Consider the following 13571-nt stretch of genomic DNA (forward strand, 5'->3'; position numbering starts at 1 on the left):
CTGGAGAAGAGAGCCTGCAATTGGGAGTCAGAAGAATAGGAAAGATGTGTACTTAGAGTGTGACCTCCAGGCAAATTTTCTTTCTCTCTCTTACGCACATATGCTTCTGACCTATCCTGTACCTAACTTCCCATCTTCCCTTCGGTGTCTCAAACCAGAAATCTCTGGACATTTCACAGCATTTCTCTTTATCTCTTTATGTTGAATCATTTACCAAGTCCTATCAATTTTATCTCTGGAAAGTTGCCTTTTATTATCTAGTACAGAATCCATGTAAAGCTTATATTACATTAATATTTTATATTATTATTTAACATGGTGTTAACTTAATTTCATCATGTATACATGTGTAACAGGATATTTTTGGAATCCATTGATCTCTGAGTTCTCCCCCATACTCCCCAGCTCAAAAAATTAGTCCTGTTGTGAAAGTAAGTAATCATTTCATTCCACAATACAATGTTGCCAGGTACATAAAAAAAAAAAAAAAAAAAGACATTTAAAACTGAAATAGAAACAGCGCTCTGTAAAACATCATTTTTCTTAACAGAAAATATTTGTGCACTGTCAAGGGGATGGAATAGATGAGTTAATATGTTTTTGCATATTTAATTTCTGCGATCCTATGAGGTCTGTTATTTAAAAATAAGAGGAATTACACAATTACATTTAACTTACACTCATATATGATGTTTAATTTTAAAATGTAACTGTATCACAGAGTCAAATTTCAGGAAATAGTGAGTATGTGAACTTAATGTATGACTATTTTAAAAAAAATTTATTGGAGTATATATGATAATTTTAAAACAGCTTTTTTTAACATAAAAAACTAACTATATTAGTACTGTGGTAAAAACCCTTTCAGTATTTTTTGCCTAAATCAAATTCATTAATTAGTCGAAATTTATGATAAAAATCTTCTAAATTTTGAATTTTCAAGCTCCTTAATAACCTTACAGAGAAATGTAATCAGTGCCTTAGGGTGTGTCTGTTGAAGCTAATGGAACATAGTGTAACGTATTCTGTTCATTTAGCTTGTTTTCATGATAAAAGTATTTAACTATATAGTGAGCTCTTGATGCTAGGAATCAATTTGAAAGACTAAAAATATTTGCAGTGTAATAATCTGTTTTAAAAGTTATGGGCCATTTAACTTCTAATGTTATTTTTGAATTTATTGTTTTTACAATTGTTGTGATGCATTCAATATCAATCAACTGTAGTAGCAGGTTTTAATAATTTATACCTCATATGCTAAATTGAAGGAGAATTACAACAGAAGTGCCCATGCTATTTCGTAAAGCCCCTCCTCTGTATTCTTCAATTCCATAACCAAAACTTAAAATTTGAAGGTATCCTTCATTCATATGCCTCATTTGATTTTATTTCTGGAATATGCCTCGTGTCTGTTTTGAACTTTCCCTCCCCTTTAATTTGGATCTCATTGCTTCTCAATTTTACTCCTGTATGAGCTTCAAAGCTTTTCTTCAATCCATCATTCCTCTGCCACTTTCTTATTAGAGCTTCAATACTTTTATGTCAGTCTTTCACTCAAAATCTCTTTGAAGCTTTCCCCCAATCCTTACTGAAAAAAAAAAAAAATTAAAGCTCATAGTCTAACCCCAAATCTCCCCCACCCCTACACCACACACACACACACACACACAGTCTGGACTCAATAGACGTTTACAGCCTTACCTCTTGCTGTATACCCCTATGTCCCTTCTATTCTAGGGACGTTAGCATACTGGCCCATTACAACAGATAGTCAGATTTCTCCAAGGCTCTGTTTTGCTACCAGAGTCCTAATACTGAAATGCCTTTCTTCCTTCTCCTCACCCTCAGCCGTCTCAGTCTGTTCAGTTTCTAAGTAGACTTAATGGACTTGCTGATTGTCTCCACAGAACTTTTCCTTTCTCTCCCTATTAGGAATTAATTTTCATCTAATTTGTACTCTTTCTGGCATAGTACTTAGCCTGTTGTACCTGAATTAGCATTATTACAGTCCAGCATCATTTTCTCCACTACACGAATACTTGTCAGCAGAGGAAATCTCATATTCATTTTCATCTCTTCTTCCTTAGTGCTCAGAGGAAGGGTTTCCATGGAGTTTAATATTAATAAACATTTTTTGAAGGAAGAAAGGAAAGGAAGAAGGGAGGGAGGAAGGAAATAATATTTCCTGATTTTCCTTTTCTCAGTATTTCCTTTCTGAAGTAACAGATATACTTTAATGTTCTGATAATTTATACACATGTCCATTACATATACATCATATTTCAATAATGAATTTATAAGGAACCACATGGCAGGTCTTCACTCACACTCCTTGCTCTTTGGACGTTTGATATTTATGGGCAAGTCTTGCTTAGTGATCCCATCTACTTATTTTCATGGGTTGAATCATAAGCTGATAACCAATACCCATAACCCTGTCATCGAAACTAGCCTTACAAAAATCCCTCAACTTGTTCTACACAGCCTTCAATCCAAAGCCCACTTTTATCTGAAGAACAAATAAAAACATTCCTTATTTTCTCATGCATAGTTTCCTATTTAATCTTGATTCAAACATTCTTCTACTTAGAATTTCTTTGTTAATTACAGAGAGACTCTGGAAATCACTCTCTCACACATTACTTTCAGATAGTTCTTGAGTTCTTTTCCTAAAGGTATAACTTTGCCACATAATAAGAGTTAAAACAGGCTTTTTTTCCCGCTTCTATATTTACTTCGGTATATATTAAAGTGAGTGAAAATAGGTAGCAATGTAATAAATGCTTATTACTCTCCAAAATTCAGCTAACCCCTGCAATTTTATGCAGAGATCTAAATGTATTGCTTGATTCACTTAAGATTCTGACTTCATTTTTTTTTGGCTATAATTATAGAACCAATTAAGTTCTTTTTAATATTTATTTATTTATTTATTTACTTGGTTCCTCCAGGTCTTAGTTGCAGCAGGCAGGCTCCTTAGTTGCAGCTCATGGGCTCCTCAGTTGTGGCATGTGAACTCTTAGTTGCGACATGCATGTGGGATGTAGTTCCCCGACCAGGGATAGAACCCGGGGTCCCTGCATTGGGAGTGCGGAGTTTTAACCACTGGACTGCCATGGAAGTCCCAGAACCAATTAATTTTTTAAAGTCACTTTATTAAAAACCATGTCTTAAGAAATACAATAGTTATTTATTTTCTTTCCTTTTGTTAAGAATTCCCCACTTAACCTGAAAAGAGCTGGCAGTGTCCCCAGTTAATAAGAATTCCAACAATAATTGCGTGAACTGTGTAATTACTGGCATGAACAGCCTATAGCACTCACATTCACTGCAAATGTTTCTTCTTTTAGTATTGCCAGGGTAATTACATGTGCTAGTAGAATTCTAATATAGTTTTTACAATTAAAAAAAATAGTTTTGCCAGGTGATATCAGCAAACAGAACTTTTTCAGTCAGAAAAAAAAAAATCACAGATCTAAAATAACCACATCATTGCTGGCAAAGAATGACTGTGTGAAGAAGCAGCTGTGATGGAGTAAAATTGCAAAGGGACAGTGACATTCTGGCTCCCTGGGTTGGAGTCTCTGATAAGCCAAACCCACTGTGTGGTGTTGGCAAAGCACTTGTCACTTGTCTTATGTGACCCTGTAATTATCTGTCTTCTACAATGTGAATAGCAGTTCATGCCCCGTGGGATTTCTGATAGGGTTACATAATGTATGTGAAAGCTCCTAGGATAATGGCTGGCATTTTTACAACAATAACTTCAGTGTAATGAGTGCTTTTGCCATACCATTTGCTCTTCTGAGAATTTAGTGTGTATCTTCTCAATGATATGCAAATTTCATCTATCAATATTTGGCTGCATTAAGGACATACCTCTTTTTTTGCTTGATTCTCTTTATAGTGAACTCATTTTTTCTTGTTCTGTGAAATTATGGGTCTCCTAATTACACATTTTTTTCCTGTCACGCACACACACACAAATATTTTTATGCAAATATGCCACTATTATAATATTTTACTAATACTTTTCCAGTCCCAGCTTAATGTACCTAATATACCACTGGTGTTAACACATTCCTGGTTTCAGAAATGCTGCCCTATATACTGTAACTCTTATCACAGCTCACATCCTCAGAGGGGAGGGAGGTAGGTATTATCACCTTTTTTGTTTTGGGTTTTTTTTTTTTTTTTTTGCAAATAAAATAAAAAACAAAGCAAAGAAAATGTAAGTAGTTTTTTTCAAAATAGCATCAAGATTTAATGTGACAGAGCCAGGTTCCAATCCCAGACCTGACTAACCTCCAATTCTATCCTCTTATCAACTCTGTCCTGGCATATTTCTCATGAGTAAATCGGTGAATGTTTCTGCAGCAATTATGCTTCATTTTTCTTTTAAGCTCACACAATTCAGATATATGTTTAATTCATATTATTGTATACCTCAAAAAGAGAAACTGTTGCCCTATCTAACATGTGATTAATAAAGATGTACAAGAAATAGTGATTTAACATCTTTGCGTTGTCAATCAGAACATTTTCCTTCTGACAAGAGCCCCAATATCAAGAAAGGGCAAACCCAGATTCAGTTATTTTCTTTAAGTGCCCCAAGATCTTTCCTCAGATTTTCTACCACCACCAAATAAAGGTATTTGCTCTAAGGAGGATTTGGTAAATTTCCAAGTGAGAAAACTAGACTGGGATACCTCAGGAGATTCTGTTATAACTTATCAGCCAGGCTGTTTATGATGTTTTAACCTTGGCCTATGAACAGATGCTCTGACCTCACCTAGAACATTTCATCATCTCTCTTCTTCTCTACTTCTTTATATCCACAACCCCTTAGGAGCAGCAAAGGAAAAACTCACAAACAGGTTCCTTTTTTTAACCTAAAATTCTACTTTAAAGAGGCCTAATATTGAGTTTTCCTAACCAAAACTTTATCTTTATCTGACATAAAGTCCCCTTCTCTAAAGTTTGGAAATTCTGTGACCATTTGCTTTTTTTAAAATTTCCTATCCTGTTCATAGAATTCTTAATTCAGCACATTGTGAAAACAATAAGAAAATGTGTGGTAAGGACTATGCATTTTCAAATGTACTTCGAAATTATAACATAGATTAAGTGAACAGCAGTAAAAGTTGATTCTAAAATCAATCTTTTCCCACCTCCTAGAGTAATGGAAATAAAACCAAAACTAAACAAATGGGATCTAATTAAACTTAAAAGCTTTTGCACAACAAAGGAAACTATAAATAAGACAAACAGACAACCCTCAGAATGGGAGAAAATATTTGCAACTGAATCAATGGACAAAGGATTAATCTCAAAAATATATAAACAGCACATGCAGCTCAATATTAAAGGAACAAACAGCCCAATCCAAAAATGGGCAGAAGACCTAAATAGACATTTCTCCAAAGAAGACATACAGTTGGCCAAGAAGCACATGAAAAGCTGCTCAACATCACTAGTTATTAGAGAAATGCAAATCAAAACTACAATGAGGTATCGCCTCACACCAGTTAGAATGGGCATCATCAGAAAATCTACAAACAACAAATGCTGGAGAGGGTGTGGAGAAAAGGGAACCCTCTTGCACTGTTGGTGGGAATGTAAATTGATACAACCACATGGAGAACAGTATGGAGGTTCCTTAAAAAATAGAATTACCATATGACCCAGCAATCCCACTACTGGGCATATACCCAGAGAAAACCACAATTCAAAAAGACACATGCACCCCAATGTTCATTGAAGCACTATTTACAATAACCAGGTCATGGAAGCAACCTAAATGCCCATTTACAGACGAATAGATAAGGAAGATGTGGTACATATATACAATGGAATATTAGCCATAAAAAGGAACGAAATTGGGTCATTTGTAGAGACGTGGATGGACCTAGAGACTGTCATACAGAATGAAGTAAGTCAGAAAGAGAAAAACAAATATTGTATATTAACACATATGTGGAGCCTAGAAAAATGGTACAGATGAACCGGTTTGCAGGGCAGAAATAGAGACACAGATGTAGAGAACAAACGTATGGACACCATGGGGGGAAAGTGGCGGGGTGGTGGTGGGTGGTGGTGGGATGAATTGGGCGATTGGGATTGACATGTATACACTAATATGTATAAAGTGGATGACTAATAAGAACCCGCTGTATAAAAAATAAATCAAAAATAAAATAAAATCAGTCTTCACTCTTCATCACTGAAGAATTGGTGATAAGATAATTGATTTGGCTAAGAAAATGGTGGTGGTCTAGTCTAGATTCTTCTTTGTGTTGTCTAATTTTCCTCCTGTCTCATGTCATTTTCTCCATTCTGAGATTTTGGCTTCTTGCTTCAGGGCCCTTATTACCAATTCTTTGATAAAGAGGCCTCATCATCAAAGTACTCAGTTTTTGAATCCATGCACAAGGTTGCAAAAGGAATAAAATAATTTTATAATGTAAAATTATTTGCTACTAAAATATCAGCTTCTAAGATTAGTTCCTATTTAAACATCCACACCTCCACTCCAACACATACATACACACTAAATGCAGGCATTTATCCTGGACATATTTTGCCAATTTTTGGTTGCTATAAACATCTCACGGAAGAATGAAAATAAAAAGGAGAGTGATTACAAGGTGCATTTACATATATCTTGGCAAAGATGCTGAATTTCATGAGTCAATAAAGTGAGATGTTGAGCAAAATTATTTACCACTTAAAACCATTGAAAATTGTGTGTATGGCAGAGTTCACACGTTTAGAATTGGAAGGACCATTGACAAAGATGATGATAAATGGCTTATGAAAGAGAATGATTTAAATATCAAGTGATGATGAGAAATCTGTGAAAAACTGATAGAATTTCTCAAGTGGTTTTATTAATAACTTTGGTAATCTTTCTTCAGAAGCCAAATGTGAAGTGAGGAGTGTCACATGGTGGCATCCTATGGCAATAAATTGGTAATAACATAAATAGAATGTTAACACTTGAATAATTTTTATTCAGTTTAACATTCAGAAACAAATATTGTGGACCAGTTTTCAGCTGCTGAGCCAGTTCTTAATACAATAACATAGAGAGGCAATGACAAACTAAAGAAAGGAAGGAAGAGGAAGGAAGAAAAGCAGGAAGACACTAACATGACACAGAATTAACTATTTAGATCAACTTTTCATACGTAGTTTCAGAATTCACTGCCTGTATCAGCAAGTTCTATCATTAGGCAAACATTAGGTATTAAAATTATAGGTAGAATCAAAGTACATGGCCTCTATATATTGTCTCCACCTTGCAGAAAACATGCATATTATTACTAAGACTGTTACTTTTGTTACTTGAAAAGGATTGTTACAACACTATCAAATTTATTAAAGGAGATATAATAGGGAAATTTCTGGGTGAAGTGCCTGTCTCATAGTAGGGATTGAAAATTCTTAGATCACTCTCCCTTGAAGATAGCAGGAGACTTGATAACAGCTTATTTGTTCTCACAAATTAGTAGATTGAGTACATGGGTCAAATTTAGGCTATTGACTATTCTTTGGGGAGGAGGCCAGTTGTTACTCCATTTCCTTCCACTTCTTCATCCCTCTTCTTTCAGTTTTCAGAGGAGGAAATCTTAAAGTGTAATTGCAAAGTTATACCTTAATGACACCTCATCATTAGTTTTCAACTTTGACCTTTAATTTCACTTGCATATATGGTTTCTATTTCTTTCTAATATAAATATTTTTAAGCAATGTATGTATCCTTTTGGTCTATATTCATTTCTATATGATACAATTTCATTTAAAGAGAAATAAAACAATTTATTTTATTTAAACAATCACTTTGACATATAAGAATGGACATATAAGATATCAGATTGGACACTAAAGCATTTACTCAATTAAAATAATTGTAATGATATTTTCTTGAAATATATATTCATACTCTAAAGAACAGAATTTTAAGAGGAGAATTAAGAAACATGAAAAATTATACAGCTTCAACATGCATGTAACTTTGCTTTTATATAATTTATTTTGCAAAAAGGAAGAAAAAAGGAAAAAAGTTATCTTCATTTCTCTTCGCACAGTTATTTTTAACCAAGTATCACAAAAAGCATTGCTATCAGAGTGCTGAGTTTGTTGAAAACAGATAATGCTTCTTTAAGGTACAAGTAGTATACAATGAATCTGCTGGATAAACATGATTGCCTAGTCAAAAATTGCATTCTGCCAGAAAGTAACTGTATTTAATATGGCTACCCAAATGTAAACATTTACAGACTGCATCAAGGAAAATTATAAATATCTGACATCACTTGGGATGCAGGTGATTATGTTTTAGACAGCATTTTTATGGAATTTATATTGCATCAAAAATGCTGACAAAATCAAAATTTTATATTATTAAAAAAATTATAAGACTTCTGTGATGAGCATATTTATTTAATATATGTTTTCTAATCAGAGAGTTTCTTTTGAAATTATATAGCTATATCCTGTTTTCAGTTATTCTTAATAATGTTAAGTCAAAGTCTTTTTTTTTTTTTTTTTTTTTTTTTTGCGGTAAGTGGGCCTCTCACTGCTGTGGCCTCTCCCGTTGCAGAGCACAGGCTCCGGACGCGCAGGCTCAGTGGCCATGGCTCACGGGCCTAGCCGCTCCGCGGCATGTGGGATCTTCCCGGACCGGGGCACGAACCTGTGTCCCCTGCATCGGCAGGCGGACTCTCAACCACTGCGCCACCAGGTAAGCCCCAAAGTCATTTTTGACTTTGATGGAGGAAAAAGTGATTTTAAGAACTATTTTTAGTCAAATTATTTTGGTAGATATATAAAACTCTATTTCTATAGTTCTCAGATGATCAAACTTTTTTTTTTCTTGCTGTTTAGTCCGAAGAAACTAGAAAGAGTGCTGGTATTTTCATCTGACTGTCCAGTTTATAAGCTTAGGTGAAAAGTTTTTCTGTTTCCCCTTGATATCTATTTATCTTGAACTTTGTAATGATAAATTCTAAGGCAGTGAATAACCCTCTTCAATAGTGGTCTCTTGATAGATGCTGAAGTATTTATTCTCAGAACGGCTCCAGTTATGTTTGAGTGCTCATCATCGCCCCCCCGCCCCCGCCGCCGCCGCCGCCGCCGCTGCCCACCGTGGGCCACTTTGTACACACCAGATACTATACTAAAGCAGAAGCATTTCTCCTGGAGTGACTCAATAGACTCGTGAAGCTCTCTATCCATTTTCCTTCTCTTTCCTTTCCTTTAGCCTGAAAATCAAAGGATTTTTACACTGCTTCTTCACAATTTTTTGAGTTTCATGAATTATCAAGCTGTGGAGGAAATTGGGCTGAGCACCTAGAAATCATTGGATCATTATGGTTGTTTATCAAGAGAAAAATGTTAAAAACAAGGTCGGTTCCTATTAAGATGTTTTGGGATAGTCAGAGAATCCATTGAAATGACCTATTACCTGGATTATTGGGGGAATTTATGATCGATCTATTCTTCCTAATATCAGAGAGGACAAAGAATTTTAGCTCAGAAAATCTCACTGTCATCACATACAGGAATAGAAGATACTTTTAGCTAACTGATTCATAAATTCTGTATTGTTTAAAATGTCTTTTTTTATTCCTATTTTCTTTAAAATTCCTCCTTCCTAAACTCACCATTTTACACAATTTCTACACAAGTACCCCAAACCTTTATGTCTTTTTCTAAAAGGGGATCCTTAAATATGTACCTAAAATAGGTACATTCCAAATGATTCATATACAAGCATTTGATGAATGCTTTATTTTTACTGCCCATTACACTTTTATAGGTAGGAACTATTTTTGATGCAAATTAATAAAAATACCCTATTGATATGAAATATATTGGTCATGCTTCCCCTGTATAACAATTATTACATGATTAAATTACGAAGTATTTAAAAATCAGTGTTTTGATGTCAGTAGAGCTGTCTGAAAGTGGGCAGAAATGGAGGAAATTAGACGTTGGAAACAATTGTTCATAACTTTTTTGGCTGAGGGTAAACCCTAAACTCCTAGGTACAGCACAGCAAAGTAAGTAGTCTTAATTATTTGAGGAGTCAGAATACAGAACTCAAGGATAATAGAGTAGATTATAAAATCAAAAACGAAAACTAGATTAGCAGAAGTCCAGATGAGAGAGTCATAGAAGGGCTGAATTCTAAAATTTCTTTGTAAATTTTACAGATCATTGCTTGATCACTGAATTATGCATGTGGCAAGGGGACTGCAGGGTTCCTATAAAGCCAGCAACTGTAATGGGACAGAACTGAGGAAAGATTTCTGCTGCATTCCACTCCAGAGAAAGCGGTTAAGCATCTGTTACAGAGATAAGTTAATTAATTGCCTCTCAGAACAAAAATCAAGCCCTCTTCAAAGCAATGTAACTAAACTTGGGCTATCTACAATATACTATTCAAAATGTCTATTTTAAAGCAAAAAAGTATCAGACATAATAAGGAATAGAAAAACATAACTCATACTCATGAAAAATAATCATGAGTTGTTCAATAGAAATAGATCCTCAGATGATCCAGATGTTGGAAGAAGCAGAAAAGAGATTTATAGAAGCTATTTTAAATATGTTTAGAACCTGAAGGGACATATAATGAACTGAAATATAATGTCTCTCTGAAGTAAAATGACAATTAAAAAATAAAAAAAAATGGAAATTCTAGAATTGAACAGTATAATCAATGAAAGGAAAAATTCACTGAATGGGCTTGACAGTAGTGTTTAGACTGCAAAGAACAAGCCAGTGAACTTTAAGAGATATCAATAGAAGTTATCCAGTTTGAATGACAGAGACGCAGTTATCAATGGGACAAATTTAAGGGGTCTAAAATTCATGTAATTTGGAAGCCCAAAAGATGAAGAGAGAGACAATAAAACAGAAAAGGTATCTGAAAAAATTATAGTAGAAATTTTTCCAAATTTGGTGTAAATTTCTATCTGCAGTTTGAAGGAGCAAAGTGAATGCTAAACAAGATAAATACAAAGAAAACCAAACCTAAATGTTTCATAGCACAACTGATGAAATGCAGAGATATGAAAGGAGCCAAAGAAAACTGAAATGCTACATGCAGGGAAACAGTAAGAATGAGACTGATCTCTCATAATAAAAGAAATAGGAGGCCAGGAAGAAATGGAGCAAAATCTTTTAAGGTGCTGAAAGGAAAGAGAAATATCAACACAGAAATTTTTATTTAGCAACTCTAGTCTTTAAATTGTAGTTGAAATAAAGACCTTTTAGGTAAAAGAAAACTGAGAAAAATATTTTCCAGGAAACTGCAATACAAAAAATGCTAAAGGTTGTTCTTTGGGCTAAAATGAAGTAACATCAGATAGAAACTCAGAACTACATTTAGACATAGAGAGCACAGGAAATAATGAATATGTGGGAGAGATAGTTCTAATTTTGTAAAAAGACATGACTATTGAAAATTAAACTTATTCCACAAAATGCAGTTTATAACAATAGCACAAAAAATGGGGAGGTAATTGAAATGATACTGTGATAAGGTTAATATTTTCTACTCAAAATACTATGACCTTAACTCTAAGTAGATCATGAGTTAAAGATGCATACTGAAATCCCAAAATTTGATCACTAAAAGCTATTTAATTAACCCAATAAAATGCAGGAATGATGGAGGAATAAAAAACTGATGGGAAAAGGAAGAACAAATACTAAATGGGGACTAAGTTCAACCATATCAATAATTCTATTAATTAGATTAAACACTACAATTAAAAAGCAGATTGCCAGTGTGGATTAAAAAAAATATATGTGGGGCTTCCCTGGTGGCGCAGTGGTTGAGAGTCCGCCTGCTGATGCAGGGGACACGGGTTCGTGCCCCGGTCTGGGAAGATCCCACATGCCGCGGAGCGGCTGGGCCCATGAGCCATGGCTGCTGAGCCTGCGCGTCCGGAGCCTGTGCCCCGCAACGGGAGAGGCCACAACAGCGAGAGGCCCGCATACCGCAAAAAAAAAAAAAAAAAAATGTTGTCTATCAAAGACACACTTCAAATACAAAGATGTAGAAATATTCGAGGTAAAACGAAGGAAAAAGATATACCATGAAAACACTAATTATATGTAAGCTTGGGTGACTGTGTTCTATCAGACTATGCAGACTTCAGTACAAAGACTATTACCAGAAATAAAGAGGGAAATATCAAGTGTTAATAGGATCAACTAATCAGTAAGATTAAACAATTATATGCGTGTATGGACCTAAAAGATTTTCAAAATACACAAATCAGAAAATTGACAAAACCAAACGAGCAATAGACAAATATACACAATCATAGTTGGAGAGTTTAACACAACTCTCTCAGCAATTAATACAGCTCTAGATGAAAAAAAATTAGTAAGGACTCAGAAGATTTCAACAGAACAATCAAATAACTTGACATAAGTGAAACTTACACAATATTATGCCCAACAGTTACAGAATACATACTTTGTCAAGTGCACATAAAACAGTCACCAAGATAAACTATATGCTGGACCATAAAAAGTCTCAATAAATATCAAAAGAATAAAATGTTAAAGAATGAATCTTCTGATCACATTGGAATTAACTCAGGATCAATAATACTTTAACTAGAAAATCATCAAATACTCAGAAATTAAACAGTACAGCTGGGCTTCCCTGGTGGCGCAGTGGTTGAGAGTCCGCCTGCCGATGCAGGGGACACGGGTTCGTGCCCCGATCCAGGAGGATCCCACATGCCGCGGAGCGGCTGGGCCCGTGAGCCATGTCCGCTGAGCCTGCGCGTCCGGAGCCTGTGCTCTGCAACGGGAGAGGCCACAACAGTGAGAGGCCCGCGTACTGCAAAAGAAAAAAAACAAAAAAAACAGTACAGCTAAAACAATGCTCATAGGGAAAATTTAAGCATCAAATGCTTATATCCAAAAACAAAGTTTTACAACATTGATCTAAAACTTCTTTCTTAGAAATCAAGAAAAAAAGAGTAAAGTAAACACAAAGGAAGTTAGTAGAAATTAATAATAAAGAAAAGAGAAGAAATCAATCTTATCAGAAGAACAGTGCACAAAATTAACAAAACCAAAAGTTAATGCTTTAAAAATATAACAAATTTGAAAAACATTTAATAAAGTGGATCAAGAAAAAAGATGATAAATTACTGATATCAGGAATGAAAGAAGTTATGTTGCTTAGAACCTGCAGATATCAGAGTAATAATAAGAAATTATAAACAACTTTATACTAATAAACTCCATATTTTAAGTGAACTGAAAAAAATCTTTAAAAAAATAACCCTACCAAAGTGATATGAAAAAGTTACTTGGTTATTAAATATTTGCAACAAAGAAACCTCCAGTTTTCTAAATATAACATATAATGTTTAAGAAGAAATCATGTCAAACTTACATCAATACATACTCTTTCAGGAAAATAGAGGGTAAGAAATATTTCCCAAATGATTTTTCTAAGGTAACATATTCCTCATTCCAAAACTTGGTAGAGATATCAAAAGAAAAGAATATTACTGACCAAAAGTTCTCAT

The sequence above is a fragment of the Hyperoodon ampullatus genome (genome assembly GCF_949752795.1).
Source record: "Hyperoodon ampullatus genome assembly, chromosome: 1".
Classification (NCBI taxonomy): domain Eukaryota; kingdom Metazoa; phylum Chordata; class Mammalia; order Artiodactyla; family Ziphiidae; genus Hyperoodon; species Hyperoodon ampullatus.